This window comes from Temnothorax nylanderi, unplaced genomic scaffold (genome assembly GCF_030848795.1).
Source record: "Temnothorax nylanderi isolate EJ_2023f unplaced genomic scaffold, tnyl_v1.0 TNYL_tig0098_pilon, whole genome shotgun sequence".
Lineage (NCBI taxonomy): Eukaryota > Metazoa > Arthropoda > Insecta > Hymenoptera > Formicidae > Temnothorax > Temnothorax nylanderi.
The window spans coordinates 624,471-640,914 of NW_027249160.1; the positions used below are offsets into that span (position 1 = coordinate 624,471).

Sequence of the window (16,444 nt, forward strand, 5' to 3'; positions counted from 1 at the left end):
ATACTAACGTGTGGTACAGGCGCAGTAGGGGAGAGTGGGCACTAGGGTGATTCAAAAAAACCTTCTTTTTGTATTTTTCGCGATACACCCCAAAATATCAAAGCTTACCTAAAAAAAGAATTTTCCTCAAAAGGGGAGCAAAATCGAACAAGTTTTAGAGGTCGCTACCAGCGATTTTCAATATTTTCGATTAAAAAATCCGTTTTTTTTTCAAATATTCAAAATTGCATAACTTTTCGAGTTTTAATGATAGAGGCATGAAATTTTCAGAGAATCTTCGTCAATTTATGTAGTTTATGAATATTGAGTTAAAAAATTTATTTTCGGAAACAATTTTTTTACGTTTCTTTTGTTTATAATAAAAAAATAATTGTCTATAACTAATAGGCGCCAGCGATCTGGGATTTGGTTTTGATTTTAAATTACATCTGGGTAATCCAAAAACACATTTCAATAATCAAATGCTTGAACATCGGTGAATTTGTTGCTAAAAATTTGTTTAAACAACAAATTCAAAAATACAAAAAGAAGGTTTTTTTTAATCACCCTATTGAATATGTAGCATTTGGATAATTTATTATTCTATCAACTTAAATTTGACAACAAAAGTTGGAATGCAATACAGACACCTAAATAAAGATTATGACATGCATTATTTCTACATTACGGGTAACGTGGTTTTTTGAATTTGTTGTTTAAACAAATTTTTAGCAACAAATTCACCGATGTTCAAGCATTTGATTATTGAAATGTGTTTTTGGATTACCTAGATGTAATTTAAAATCAAAACCAAATCCCAGATCGCTGGCGCCTATTAGTTATAGACAATTATTTTTTTATTATAAACAAAAGAAACGTAAAAAAATTGTTTCCGAAAATAAATTTTTTAACTCAATATTCATAAACTACATGAATTGACGAAGATTCTCTGAAAATTTCATGCCTCTATCATTAAAACTCGAAAAGTTATGCAATTTTGAATATTTGAAAAAAAAAACGGATTTTTTAATCGAAAATATTGAAAATCGCTGGTAGCGACCTCTAAAACTTGTTCGATTTTGCTCCCCTTTTGAGGAAAATTCTTTTTTAGATAAGCTTTGATATTTTGGGGTGTATCGCGAAAAATAAAAAAAGAAGGTTTTTTTGAATCACCCTAGTGGGCACCCTTGAACCACGTTTTTTCAAATCACATTAAAAATGGTTTTTAATAACTTCATTATAATATAAATGAGACTATTCGATGTTTAATATAATAAACTTTGTTTGTAAATGATTTAAGGAGTAAATTTTCAGAAATATTTTGCAAAAATAATGATATTTCGAAATGCTGCGTTTGTCACAGTGGACCCCACGCGTGGGGTCGATTGAACCATAGCGTAGGGTACACTGTGACATGTAATGTGAAAGGTAGGGTACCCTGTGACACGTAGTCTATTAACTCTTCTCTCTACAAAAAGGAAAAACCAAGACTGTGCTAGAGAACCAATTTATCAATAATCGTGTCATATTTGTTTCATCAGATGACCTAAGAAATTGAAAACTGAAAACAAAGTCCTATAACCTCACTTTTTGTCGTAACCTAGCAGAGATCAACGAATATTGCCTCACAGCGACTCGATTACATGTGATCTGTAACTAAAGGGTGAAAAAAAGAGAAAATGAAAGTGTGGATATGATTATCGATGGAAATTATTTCATTTTATAGGAAAATTTAGGCACTAAAAGCCATGGTTTAGCAAAGTCTGGGCAGAGAGATACTTCATTACACTGATAAATAGATTAAGAGCAAACCATTATAATCTGGGATCTTCTCTTAACCGAAAAGGTTATATCGACAGTGCGAGATGCGAATGTGGCTGCGAGTGCAAGGACATTCATCATGTGATACTTAGATGTCGCTTATATGACGAACGAAGAAACTCGCGCTGTCACGTAGGTAGGTTAGGTAGTTCTGTAAGCGTGGCACAGAGGACCCCATCAACCTGCGTCACATTGGACCCCACTGAACATCGATATTATTTATCGTAAATATTTCAGATACAGAACAATTAAACGTTTTTGTGCGCACGTTGGTATTGAACCTAGATCCCGACGAACGTCTTGTGAATTTTTTTTTAACTGTAGAATTCCTAGAAATCCATATTATACATATCAAAAAGTTATGACAAGTAAAAATTTACTTTGCAAGGCTCCAATTACATATCTGCCTTTAACTAAAGTATATGTGCTTATTTCGGCATAATTTTTTGATGGAAGTTATATGTTTTGAAAACGAAAGTTTTCATACCCACCGTCACTATTTTGCAGAACGTTAATACAGAAAACTCGCACTGTCACATTGGACCCCGTGGCTCAAGAGAGCCCACTCTCCCCTAATTGCGCAGTACTATCCAAGTAGAACAAAAAGTCAAGATGATATCAAAATAACGTCATATTGATAGTTTAGTGTGTTAATTTAGTATTTTATTAATTTAATATTTCCAAGATACGTTACGAAAAAGTAGTACTAGCAATCAGTACTCAGCAGTACTGAGTGATCAGTACTCGTAGTATTGACAGTATTAGTATGTTAATACTCATGAATATTGCAGAATGGTCAGTACTGTGCCTATTAGTTTCTTACAGTACTGGCAGTACTATCATGATAGTACTCCGAATATTAATCTGATAAAGTACTGACCACTTCAATACTTTGAAGTACTAATGAGTATTATTGCTTGTAGTATTGCCAGTACTATAAGCACTGACAGACACAGTACTGACCATTCTGCAGTATTCATGAGTATTTACATACTAATACTCTCAATACTACGAGTACTGATCACTCAGTACTGAGTACTGATTGCTAGTACTACTTTTTCGTAAGGGTTGAGACATAAGACAGTATTGTGCGTTGCTAAAAACAAAGATTTAAAGCATAAAACACTGTCTTAAAATTATAAGTCAGCTATTCTGCTCAGGCCCTTACTGTAAACCATTCCTCAGAAGAAAGGACTAAGAATATGAGCCGTTTACTTTCAAAATAGTGTAAATCTAATTTTACAAATATTATTTAAATTAATATATAAATATTACTGTACAGTGTATCGATATCCGTAAAGGCCATTGCACGTAACAAAGTTTTAGTTTTAATCGTAAGGCCATAAGAAAATAGACCAATCACACTCGATTATTCTTCAAGCGCGAGGAGAATAATCGACTGTGATTGGTCTATTTTCTTACGGCCTTACGATTATGACTAAAACTTTGTTACGTGCAATGGCCTTAAGGATGTTTAAATTATTCACTCTACCTTGAAAGCAGAAACGACTCATATATACTCGATTCATAAACAAAATCACCCCTTAAGAATCATAATGTCCTTTATTGACGGTCCATTGCATAGCCTTGCAAGATTTTTACACAATATAATATCCTCCAACATCCTAAAAGCAAACAGCCACATAAAATATAGTTTCCAACTGGTCAGAGATTTGAGTGGCCAGTACCTTAAAGACAACTATATTCTCATTTCTCTCGACGTCGTGTCACTTTTTACAAACGTCCCTATTGATTTAACCATTGACAGCATGGCTGAACAGATGGGAGCATATCTCGAAAAAATTCGATATCCCCAAAGAAGAAATTATTCTCGCATTACGGCTTGCCTTGAATCAACATTTTTTAAATTTAATAATAACATATACAAACAAAATTAGCAGAGTCCGCTTTTCCCAAGGGGGGTTAACTAATTGTAAGTCTTTTTAGAGAAAAGGGACAAAAACAACTGCAATTGCTTGGTCGACCGTCAGCCTTGACTTTGTCTTATAGTGTTTTTCATTGGCAGAACTAATGCGCACTCAGTGCACATTAAAGCCATTGTACACTGATTTAATCTCTAATATTTAAAGTATTTTAAAGTAAAATGCAAATATTTCGACTGATAAAATACCAATATATATATTTTACCAATTAGTACAACAAAGAATATTGAGGATTTCGTGACTCAACTTGTTTATATTAAACATACACTTTACGTTGATTTCTTGTATGACGGCTTTAATGTGCACTGAGTGCGCACCAGTTTTGCAAAAAAAAAAAACGCTATTAATTATTATTACTGGGACGCAAAGGTTCGTGAAACAATGCGAAATTTAACCCCGAATCTTCGCGCTCGTAAATCTTACAATTAAATAAGCGGTGACAGTGTGTGTCTCATTCAGCGTAAAGAAAGATAGCTCCTCTTTTCTTTCGCTCGGCGTTTAAACCAAAAGAGATCATGGCTCGCGATAAGTCTCGCGGTTTAAGTCCCGTCGCTCGCAAACCAAGAATTGTTCTGTCGCTCGCGGAATAAAGATACTTGTAGATAACTGTGTAAATAGCTTGTTTATTGTTATATCGGACAATTTTAAATACACACTTATAGAATTTTGTATAGATTCAAATTCGGTATTCGGATTTTTCTCTCGCCTGATGTCTTTTTCTAACTCCGCTGGCGCACAATAATTATTCGGCCGCGATCATGGGAAATCCTAGTCATATTTCCTTAGCTACAATGTATATATACATATATTGTTGCCTTCGGCGCCAGCTTTTCAACGCGGTCAAGCTCTACTTGCGAAAGCATCAAAAGTTTGTCCGTCAGTATCCCGCTTGAACGGGCGAACGAAACAACTTTGATAGTTGATATGCTTTAAACATATTTAATTTCCATGTCTTCTTTCTTTTATACATTATTGTCTTATTTATAAGTTTTATTTCTTTGTTTTATATTTATATTAAGTCACTCTAAAATTAATATATATTATTCAGACAAGCAAGATCCAGTCCTGACCGATTACGGCGTTTTCCCTTGTTTGATTGTATATCTTACACGGTCGTATAATTTCATACTTATTGTTTATATACGTCGCCGAAAAAGACGTTCTTCCTTATAACTAATGTAGCGAAAAAATATCACCACATGCCTCAGTGGTCGAATTGGTGAGACGCCCGTCACGGAATGAGGGAGGTCCAGGTTCGTACCCTGGCTGGGGTGTTATTTTTTCGCAACATTTTCCTTTATATTCTCAGTATCCTATCCTACATGTATATGTATATATATATATAGATATATCATATCGTTTAATCCGAATTTCTTGTGTATGTTTTAATATGATTAAATTGATATCAATTTAATCGTGTGACTGTATCGTTCTGGCTTTGGTTGAGACTGCGTTATGTCCGGAAGTAACGGCGCGTGGTCTGCCAAGGGCCAAAGAATTGTACGTAAAAAGTCACTCTAAAATTAATATATATTATTCGGACAAGCAAGATCCAGTCCTGACCGATTACGGCGTTTTCCCTTGTTTGATTGTATATTTTACACGGTCGTATAATTTCATACTTATATTTATATTATTGCGCTTGAGACTCGCTCCGCGACCGCGTTGTCCCGAAATCGCGAAAATAAGGCTAGCAACCCGGGAAAAAAAGATTATATATAATTATATATAATTATATATAATTATATATAAATATATATGATTATATATGATTACATATGAATTTTGTCTCTATATATGAAATTATATATGGGTCCATATATGATTATATATGGATATATATAATTCCAAATATAACTAGATATGAACAATAGATCATATATGCACTCATATATGGATCCATATAAGATTCATATGGAAGTATATATAACCCTATATGATTATATAATATCATTATATATGTTCATATATATATATATATATAATTATATATGATCATATAGAGACAAAATTCATATATATTTATATATAATTATATATAATCTTTTTTCTCCGGGAAGGAACAACTAGACCTCTGCGAAGTTAGCACCCCAATTTCGGAATTCTGATATAATTGATGGAGTTCTGACCCTTCAACAACTTGCTTATTCGTCATTAATTATACAACAGAGCATAATATTACCTCTGAACGATTCGGCAGCTCGGCTCAGGGGATCGATCATTTCACGTGAAACTTTTCACTTTTTGCTTTATCGAAATCTATGCCAACAACCATCTTTCATCAATTAGAGAAAAAGAAATTATGTAAAATTTTATAAAAGTTTATTCTCGTAAAGATTTATTCTGGAAAATAGATAATTAACACTAATCCCTCCAACCCGCCCTTTCGTGTCTCACGAATTTCTAACAGTCGTTTGTTCCGGAAAACAAATGATCGTCAGATAATCTCACCCACTCCTAAAAAAATTGTTGTGGTAGGGAACCTCAGGCAGAAACTTCAGAGCCGCAGCTCATTTATTCTCGAAACGGCGAACAATCAAAATCTCGGTGGGACACGAAAGTGCATGGTTGGGGGATTACGTCAGTGTTGTGTGAAAGGTAAGTGAGAATTTTTTTTCGATAAAAATGTATTTTTGTGTATAATTTAAGCGTATTTAAAATATTGTTGTCGTTAAAAAAAATTTGACATTTCACAGAGGATTATTATGGCTCAGAGGCAGGTGGAAGAGGTGGGGAGGAGCTACGATTATAAAAAAAATTTAATTTTTTACATAAAAAATATCTGTCACACTTCAAATTCGTCTTTTCTTATTCAGAAATTCTTTTTCTAGCATTCTTTAAGTCCTTAAAGTCCTTCTGTACCATTTAAAAATTACCAAATTTGCGGCGACGAAATTAAGTATTCCTATTTAATTAATAATTATCTCATATTTTTTTTCTCATTCGCACTACTTTTAGCTTTAATTTGCGTGTTTGATCATTAACCTTCGTCAATTTGTTCGTGAGTTATGATTTTTTAAATAAAACGAGTCGAAACGTGTGTTTGTCAACATATAATTGTTGTAAAAAAATATTTAAATAAATGATTTCCAAATGTTCTTTACATTGATTTTTAGTCGAAGGTACAAAGATATTATAATAATTTTTGGGGAATTTTTCAAAGCTATTAACATTTTGAAAAACGCGTGGGACTCGAAAGTGCATGGCTGGAGGACTGATGTGCCAGAAAATACGTTGGAGGGATTAGTGTTAAATTAGTAAATCTAATTGAAAGGCGAATTAGACGCGTGTAAAAATTATTTTTTGAAACGTTGAGCATTTTGAACGTCTCTTTTAATTTGAATCTTTCATTTTTTGTGTTACAGAATCATCGTAGCTAAATAACTCCGCCCGTCGGTGCGCATCGGTCGGTGAGTGACGAATTTTTTTATAATAACGAATTATTTCAACACCAATAGAAAGAGTTTCCGCCCTATGAGAAAAGTTGCAATACGTATTCGATAAATGTATCAAAAGAAGAAAGTACGTGTAACCATCAACATGTATTTAAAAAAATGATGTGAAATCTTTAAATTAAATTTCTGCTTATTTATTGTAGCAATAAAATAATCGTCGATTTCTTTCCGAATTTTCAAGACCGGACAAATTTCGACTAAAAAAATATTATCTAGCAGCATCCCTTGTAGGCTTGCCAATATCCAGCCCATAGGCTCAAAAACAAGGTGATCCCGTAGGGTCATCAAATTTATAAAAAATCAAATTTATAAATCAAATTTATAAAAAATCAAACTAGCACAGTAAACAACTGTGCCGCAAACACGTAGAACTACGTCTACTGCACAGTATGGGCACAGCAACAACTGTGCCGCAATCAACACGTAGCACTACGTCAACTGTCAATGATGATGATTGACGTGATCAAGGAAGGCCAAGGCCCACACCGGGATGTAGCGCCGAGTTCATCATTAGTGACAGTTGACGTAGTTCTACGTGTTTGCGGCACAATTGTTACTGTGCCTGTTTGATTTATATTTTTGTTTATTTTTTAAGCAACAACGTAGAACTACGTCAACTGTCACTGATGATGAACTCGGCGCTACATCCCGGTGTGGGCCTTGGCCTTCCTTGATCACGTCAATCATCATCATTGACAGTTGACGTAGTGCTACGTGTTGATTGCGGCACAGTTGTTGCTGTGCCCATACTGTGAAGTAGACGTAGTTCTACGTGTTTGCGGCACAGTTGTTTACTGTGCTAGTTTAATTTTTTCAAACATAAATTTATTTTAAAGAAATAAAACAATAAATGTTTTTCTATATTTACTTTTATGTCAGAAAACATAAGATACTCATATAATTCAAGTTAGAATGCCCACGCTACTTGAATAATAAAGCTTACAGAATGCTCGCATGTTAATCTTTGTCCAAACTCGCTGTACACTTTATGATGTTTTTTTTTTTTAAAGAATTGTATGATCGTTTGTTCTTTTCTCGTTATAGCTGTCTCACAGTTAACATATCAATCAATATCTGAAAAACGATATTTTTCGAAACTTCAAATATTGTTATATTTTTCGTCTATATTAATTTTACTTACATTTCAAAAGGGAACTAAAGATATAAGAACTCATTGCGATATTCCAGTTCTCCCCAATTTGTTGCAAATTTCGCCAATCTATATAAAGTATTCGATGTTTAGAGAAATCAAACATGAATCGCAAGATGCTCGAAGAAGATCAATGGCAGAAAACGTAGTATACTCTCAGTAATTTTCGAAAAACGTGTATTATGTTCGAATAAGGAAACTTATTTAATTCTCGCAGGATACTCGTTGTTCAAACTCACATGAGAATCTCAGATTCTTGATGTCAAAATTTTCTTTTCCTTTTTTGAGAATACGTATCATAACTTTCGTTCCGCCAAATCTTCGGACAATGGGGGGGGGGGGTAAACTTTTGTGGACCCAACGTCTAAACAGACTCCCCAAGTCCCTGCCCCAGCATTCGCTCTATGTCCCACGGGAAAAACCGCAATTTTTTAAAGCGTATTTGTGTTTGTGAATGAGTGTGTGTGTGTGTGTGTGTGTGTGTATCTTAAAGCGTATTTGTGTTTGTGAATGAGTGTGTGTGTGTGTGTGTGTGTGTGTGTGTGTGTGTGTGTGTGTCTTAAAGCATATTTGTGTTTGTGAATGAGTGTGTGTGTGTGTGTATGTATTTGTGTGTGTGTATTTGTGTGTGTGTGTTTTTGTTTGTGTGCACGCGCGGGCGAGTGTATATAGGGGTGTGCGTGCGTACATGCATATTTATGCAAAATTAAATATTTTTCTTCAAAACCATGCTTAATATTTTGTCAATCCTTTTTATTATTCTTATCGCTGAACTCTAAATTTTAATTTGTGTGTGTGTGTGTGTGTTTGTGTGTGTGTGTGTGTGTGTGTGTGTGTGTGTGTGTGTGTGTGTGTGTGTGTGTGTGTGTGTGTGTGCGTGTGTGTGTGTGTGTGCGCGTATATGCTACTATATCTAAACGGTAAAAATAAAGAGTTCGGACTCGTTTTATCATAAATAGGAACTTCTTACGCTTTAAAATGAGATGTCAACATTTATTTTTATCAACGTCGCCTAAACTTCTTAAAGCGTATTTGTGTTTGTGAATTAGTGTGTGTGTGTGTGTTTTTGTTTGTGTGCACGCACACAACCATGCTTAATATTTTGTAAATCCTCTTTATTATTGTTATCGCTGAATTCTATATTTTGATTTGAGAGTATGTGTGTGTGTGTGTGTGTGTGTGCGTGTATGTAAGGGTGTACGTACGTGAATACATGTGTGCGCAAAATTAAATATTTTATCTTAAAAACCATGCTTATTATATGTATAAATTAATTTAAGAATATTTTATGTATAAAAAAGCCGAGAAGGTAATAAAGCTATTTCTCTCTCTCTCTCTCTCTCTCTCTCTCTCTCTCTCTCTCTCTCTCTCTCTCTGTTTATTATTAATTTCCTCATACTATTAAAATTTACAACTAACGAATTATTATGATTTAAAGTTATCCCCTTTATTTTACACACCTCGTGTGTACGACCTTCAGGCGTGCAGACAACGTATGAGTAAAATTTTGGTCCTCCCGACACGAACGACTCGATATAAGTACCGCGACTCTCGAGTTCGTCCGTAATATCGCCGATAAAATTCCCCGTGCGCGGTGCGTATTTGTTCGGATCGTCCGTACTTAGATATATACACGAGTCGGTATCGTAATATAAAACGCGTCTATCCAGCAGCTCGAGATACTCGTACACTTTTAGCCGTGCTTGCGCCGTTGTGTACGCGGCGATCACGACGTTCGTCGCTCTGGGGAAGCCACGACCGACTCTTCCCGCAGACGCCACGAAATGTACATTACCTCGTCGTTGACAATTTTGAATATAAATACGTTTCTCAAATAATAATAAAAATAATGTTTCAATTATTTTGCATAATTTAAATAAATTTGAGTCGATTATTTCACGTTTTTTTATGCATCATAGATATAAACCAGAAATTTAGATCAGATGTCTATTTGGTTGATGTTTGAAAGCGAGCTTTCGCAAAAGACCGCGTGAATAATCGCGAATAAAAGTATAAGTGAAACTTAGCATTATTTCGGGAACAACCGACGTTATTCTCGGAAACTTCGAGAGGCCGAGAAACGGTCTCCCTTTATTCTGCGTGCGCTAGCTCTATCCCTTTGTCTCGAATACGCGACGTAAACATTCGGGACGGAGCGAAAGACCACGGCGTAAACAGCTGATCGGTTGCCGACTCCGAAATCCGCTCGGCCATCCGCTAGCTTCTTGCTTTAGTTGTAAAAACGAATTTATATATTCGGCGAATAATCCGCCCTGACGTGTAGCGGGATCGTATCGCGTAACTCTGTATTGCTAAATTTCGCTCACGTCCGTCACGAGATAGCCTTTCTCGAGGGCTTTGCGCAATTCGCACGATACCCAGATACCCTCGAATTCGCAATCGCCGGGGTGCTCGTGAGTGCACCCTCTACGACGACTCCCTATGCGGGAGCGAGAAGACCAAAAACACTGCAACGCAGACAGAGTCTACGAATCTGGAGCAGCCTACGAATGAGAAGCCGAGTGCCTCACCGTCGCCGTATATGGCGATCGTCAAAATAATATCTGGATATCAGTATGAAAATGTATGTTACTATGTACTTGACGCATTTATTGACATGGGTCACATATCAGTTTTATCCAAAGTAGCGTTATTTCGAGCGAGTCGTGCTTTTTTTATGAAAAAATTGATAAAGTTTACATGCTTGACAGCTCACCGCTTAAAACCGATGGCATTTTTTACGGCGTGGTAGAGGTTACAAGCGCGCGTCAAAAAATCAGATTTTATACCGTACCAAATACCGCCATGGAACATAATGCTTTACTTGATAGGGATTTCTTAAATTGCCCGTCGTTGCTCATCATCCTCGGAAAAAATTTTAAAATTATAAATTTGGAGAAAGAACTATAATTCTGCTGTTGTAGCAAAATCGTTGCTATTACATATTTGTAGTCTCCTTCTGTACCCCGTAAAGGGCAGAATAACCATTACTACTACTACTATCTAGCTTGTGCATTTTGAATTTCGCTCCGCGACGAGGTGAGTCATCTTAGACTCACCTGACGCGATTAATCCGCCAATATCCAGTCCATAGGCTCAAAAACAAGATAATCCCGTAGGATCATTGAGCTGACAAAGCTCTGGATAAAAAAAACCAGAAGATTGGATGCAGATCCACTTGTCCTTATGGACAAAGATGCTAAACCTTCATCTGCCAATTTAATTGAATAAACGAGTCAATTACTAAAATCCGACAATCGTCGGCAACAAAAGTCCGGCAACCCGCCGGGAACAAAGTTCGACAATCGTCGGCAACAAGAAGTCCAACAATCGTCGACAGCAAAGGTACGGCACCCCGCTAGAAACGAAATCTGACAACTGTCAGCAGCAACAGTCCGGCAATCCGCCGGTAACAAAGTCCGACAACCCGTTGACAACAAAGTTCAAAGCTCGTCGGCAGCAAAAGTCCGACAACCCACCGGTAACGAAACCTATGCCAACAACCGTCGACAGCAAAAATCCGGCAACTCGCCGGTAACAAAGTTCGACAATCGTCGGCAGCAAAAAGTCCGACAATCATCGACAATAAAAGTACGGTAACCTGCCGGAAACGAAATCTGACAACCGTCGGCAGCAACAGTCCGGCAACCCGCCAAAAACAAAATCTGACAACTGTCAGCAGCAACAGTCCGGCGACCCGCCGGTAACAAAGTCCGACAACCCGTTGACAACAAAGTTCAAAGATCGTCGGCAGAAAAAGTCCGACAACCCGCCGGTAACGAAACCTATGCCAACAACCGTCGGCAGCAAAAATCCGGCAACTCGCCGGTAACAAAGTCCGACAATCCGTTGACAACAGAGTTCGACAACCAGCGGCAACAAAAGTCCGGCAACCAGCTGGTAACAAAGTCCGACAACCTGTTGACAACAAAATTCGACGGTAACAACCCTGGTGGAAATAATTTTACAAATTTTCACGCAAAAATTATGCGAAAACTACAATTTCTTATAATATAATTACAACTTTTCACGCTATTTTCACGTAATTTTTACGTCAAAAGTACGCGATTTGGGCCATGTTTGTAATTTTTCATAAATTTACGTAGAAATTTTTATGAATAACTACAACTTTTTGAATATACTACAAAATAAAATATAAAATTTACTTAAATTCTCTCGTTGAACATTATTTTATTGCTGAAAATCTTGATTACGTGCAAGCTTAATTAAATAAATTTATATTGTACTTAGAAAATTTGCTTACCACCGCTGGATTTGAACCTGAAACCCCTGGCTCTTGAGTTAGTCACCTTCCGCACTGTGCTACAACATTGATTGATGAAGACGTTTCGTATTGTCTATATATGTTACACTTATTGTTAGCAGATGTACGGAAGGTGTCAGCTCTTAATAGGGTCGGCTCATTATATATATATATATATTTCTTACAAAATTGATGTCGGTCATCTATTCGATATCGAATCGATGACTTATCAACATCGAATTTGACATTGAAAATCAGCCGATTTCAATCAAATTGTTTTGGCATTAAGTTGCTTCTTTCTAAGTTACTTGTGTTCAAAACTCTAAAAATTTTGTCTAAAATTAAGAGACTATCACCATATAGTATGCAGATAGTCATCGATTCGATGTCGATCGATATCGAACCGATGACTATGCATACTCTCATATGGTGACAGGCCGATATTCATAGTCGGTTCTTATATTCAAGTCCGTCTTAAGTTGAATCTTAAAATGTCATGAACCAATCGCATAGCCGTATTAAGCCTCTTGCACAATGCCAGGCAACAGGCAATAGGAACAGGAAATAACAAAAAAATCGTTAATTACAACCTAAAAAATTCGAATACTATGATTGGTTGGCAACAGGCAATAGGCACAGAATTTCCAACGTGACGGAAACTCTGTGTCTATTGCCTGTGTCACTGTTTATTCTGTATTTATACATGTATTTATACATGATTTCTGATTTCTATTCCCTGTTCCTATTGCCTGTTGCCTGACATTGTGTAAGGGGCTTTAGCGTCTTAAGACATAACTTAAGACGGTCTTGAAATAAGATCCGACTATGAATACCGGCCATTAGTCTCTTAATTTTAGACAAAATTTTTAGAGTTTTGAACACAGGTAACTTAGAAAGAAGCAACTCTTGATGCCAAAACAATTTGATTGAAATCAGCTGATTTTTTATGTTAATTTCGATGTCAATGAGTTTCCGGTGAATCGACGTTGAATTGACGTCGATTCGACATCAACCTTCTCACTGGATAAACATACTAAATATGCGACATGTTCGACATTTTTACATCAGGCTATGCTGAAATCTACAACTTTCAATAAGATCTGTTTCTATTCCTGCACTGCTAAACTAGTGCACACTGATGCAGTATAAGTTAGAGTGGGACAAGTATACTTTGTTTATATCTTACATTTAATCATAAAAATATTTTTAGAATATTGTAGAAAGTTGTAAATAGTTGTAATTTTTACAATAATTTGCAACTTCTACTAATTACTAAAATTTTTATAAAAAATTTTGTTAGAACTTTGTAGAAAGTTGTAAATAGTTGTGATTTTTACAATAATCTACAACTTCTACAATTTACTACGTTCTCATAAAAAATATTCGCAGAATGTTGTAGATAGTTATAAATAGTTATGATTTTTACAATAATCTACAACTTCTACGATTTACTACGTCTCATAAAAATGTTCGTAAAAAAGTTGTTACAATTTTCTATTACTTTTTACAACTTACTACAATTTACTACAATTTACTACAATTCACCATGAATTTCTACAATTTTCACAAATTTGTAGAAATTTGTGATTTGTTGTAGAAGATTGTAATTTTTCATAGAAATACGTAAATTGTTGTAAAATTATTTCCACCAGGGAAATAATCAAACTGTGTGCCGAGATAAGTGCAAAAAAGTTTACGGTGAACCAACTCAAGGAGAACCTGCGAGAAAGAGGTCTCTTTTCGACCGGAAGCAAAACTAACAATAAGTTAATTCATCAATTGATCTATAGGCGGAATATTCTCGGATCTGTGGGATATAATCTTGTTCTTCAGCCCGATAAGCAGCTTGGTGATATTCTTCATCATCTGGTACTTCAGATGTTATCGACGTGGCAGTTGACCTTGTACGGTGCCCTATATATGTCATCTGGAGTGAGTTAGGGGGTTGTCATAGTTATAGTTGATTACGGGGGGCCGATGAATATTCCGTCCGCAGGTTGTCAGGTCAAAGAAATGTTACGTTCACGCCGCGCCGCGCGGTATTTATCTGTCTCGCGACGAAGACCGTAGCGTAGGAGAGACCAAGGGTGCACTCGGGGAGACGCTATTAAAGCTATAAACGCAAACGCTATGAACTTCGTACGAGGAGCCAATAGCGCGCTTCCCGAACGCAGCCTAAGTGCCCATAGCATTTCGTGCCTCACCTCGAAAATAATAACAAAAATAGCGCGAGTGATGACGTCACGCTGCCTTTACAGTGACGTCATCATCGTATCAAAAAAGGTAAAAAAAAGTGCCAAGTACACGCAATGTATTTTGTAAATTCAAAATTTAACCTAAGTGGTAGCTTTATATCTTTTTCACAAAATTATATTATCTAACTTAACTCAAGTGACATGTATTTAAAAAAAAAAGATGTAAAATCTTTAATTTCTTCTTCACAAAATTATATTACCTAACTTAACTCAAGTGACATGTATCTAACCTAAGTGGTAGCTTTATATCTTCTTCACAAAATTATATTACCTAACTTAACTCAAGTGACATGTATTTCAAAAAAAGATGTGAAATCTTTAAATTAAATTGCGCCAATTGTAAAGAGAATATGTATATTGCTTTGAAAGATAATTGTTATGCAACTACTTTAAAGAAATAAAACCCAAGTGGTATCTTCGTATTCCTATTCAAGGGTCTTCCTATTCTAAACCCAAGTGATAATAGCTTCTTAATTCTCTTTAACAAATTTTTAATATTACAAAGAATCATTTTAATTACAAAGAATTAAAGAAGTAACAGTACAAAATAAAAATATTTAATTAAAACAAAATAAATAAATTTTTCTTGTAAAAAAACTTGGCGCTGCTTTTTTACTCCTGTCGCATTCTTCCCTAAATTATGTTTATTGTTTTTTATTCAATCAAAAATCTTAGTACTAATGTTTAAATTTTAATGTTTAAATTTCAAAGTCTAGCAGCGCCAAGTTTTTTTACAAGAAAAATTTATTTATTTTGTTTTAATTAAATATTTTTATTTTGTGCTGTTACTTCTTTAATTCTTTGTAATTAAAATGATTCTTTGTAATATTAAAAATTTGTTAAAGAGAATTAAGAAGCTATTATCACTTGGGTTTAGAATAGGAAGACCCTTGAATAGGAATACGAAGATACCACTTGGGTTTTATTTCTTTAAAGTAGTTGCATAACAATTATCTTTCAAAGCAATATACATATTCTCTTTACAATTGGCGCAATTTAATTTAAAGATTTCACATCTTTTTTTGAAATACATGTCACTTGAGTTAAGTTAGGTAATATAATTTTGTGAAGAAGATATAAAGCTACCACTTAGGTTAGATACATGTCACTTGAGTTAAGTTAGGTAATATAATTTTGTGAAGAAGAAATTAAAGATTTTACATCTTTTTTTTTTTAAATACATGTCACTTGAGTTAAGTTAGATAATATAATTTTGTGAAAAAGATATAAAGCTACCACTTAGGTTAAATTTTGAATTTACAAAATACATTGCGTGTACTTGGCACTTTTTTTTACCTTTTTTGAAAAAGGTAATTTTGTACTGATATCACCTATTTTGTAGTGTTAAGCAAGGATCTGCAAAACATTTTTATTTTTTATTTTTTAATTATTCACAAAATTAGCAATACCAACAAATACATAAAAATTAATAATATTTAAGTAAAAGTAAATTATACATTTCTCACAAAAATTGAAGGAACACTAAATTTATCTTTAAAAATGAATAAAATTTAAATTTCAAGCTTAAAACCTCTACTTCCGAAAGATTACTATTATTCGTCCAATTTTTATTATGT

The 16,444-nt window shown here is 34.9% G+C and overlaps 2 long non-coding RNA genes across 2 annotated transcripts; both read right to left on the reverse strand.

Annotated features, from left to right (window-relative positions):
• Positions 1 to 3,344: 3,344 nt before the first annotated feature.
• On the reverse strand, positions 3,345 to 7,567 carry LOC139775443 (uncharacterized). Its single transcript, XR_011718830.1, has 2 exons — positions 3,489 to 7,567; positions 3,345 to 3,425 (listed from the first exon to the last, which is right to left on the reverse strand). It is a non-coding gene; the product is annotated as an uncharacterized lncRNA (long non-coding RNA).
• Positions 7,568 to 8,049: 482 nt separating this feature from the next.
• LOC139775422 (uncharacterized) lies at positions 8,050 to 8,542 on the reverse strand. Its single transcript, XR_011718826.1, has 2 exons — positions 8,340 to 8,542; positions 8,050 to 8,272 (listed from the first exon to the last, which is right to left on the reverse strand). It is a non-coding gene; the product is annotated as an uncharacterized lncRNA (long non-coding RNA).
• Positions 8,543 to 16,444: the final 7,902 nt, after the last annotated feature.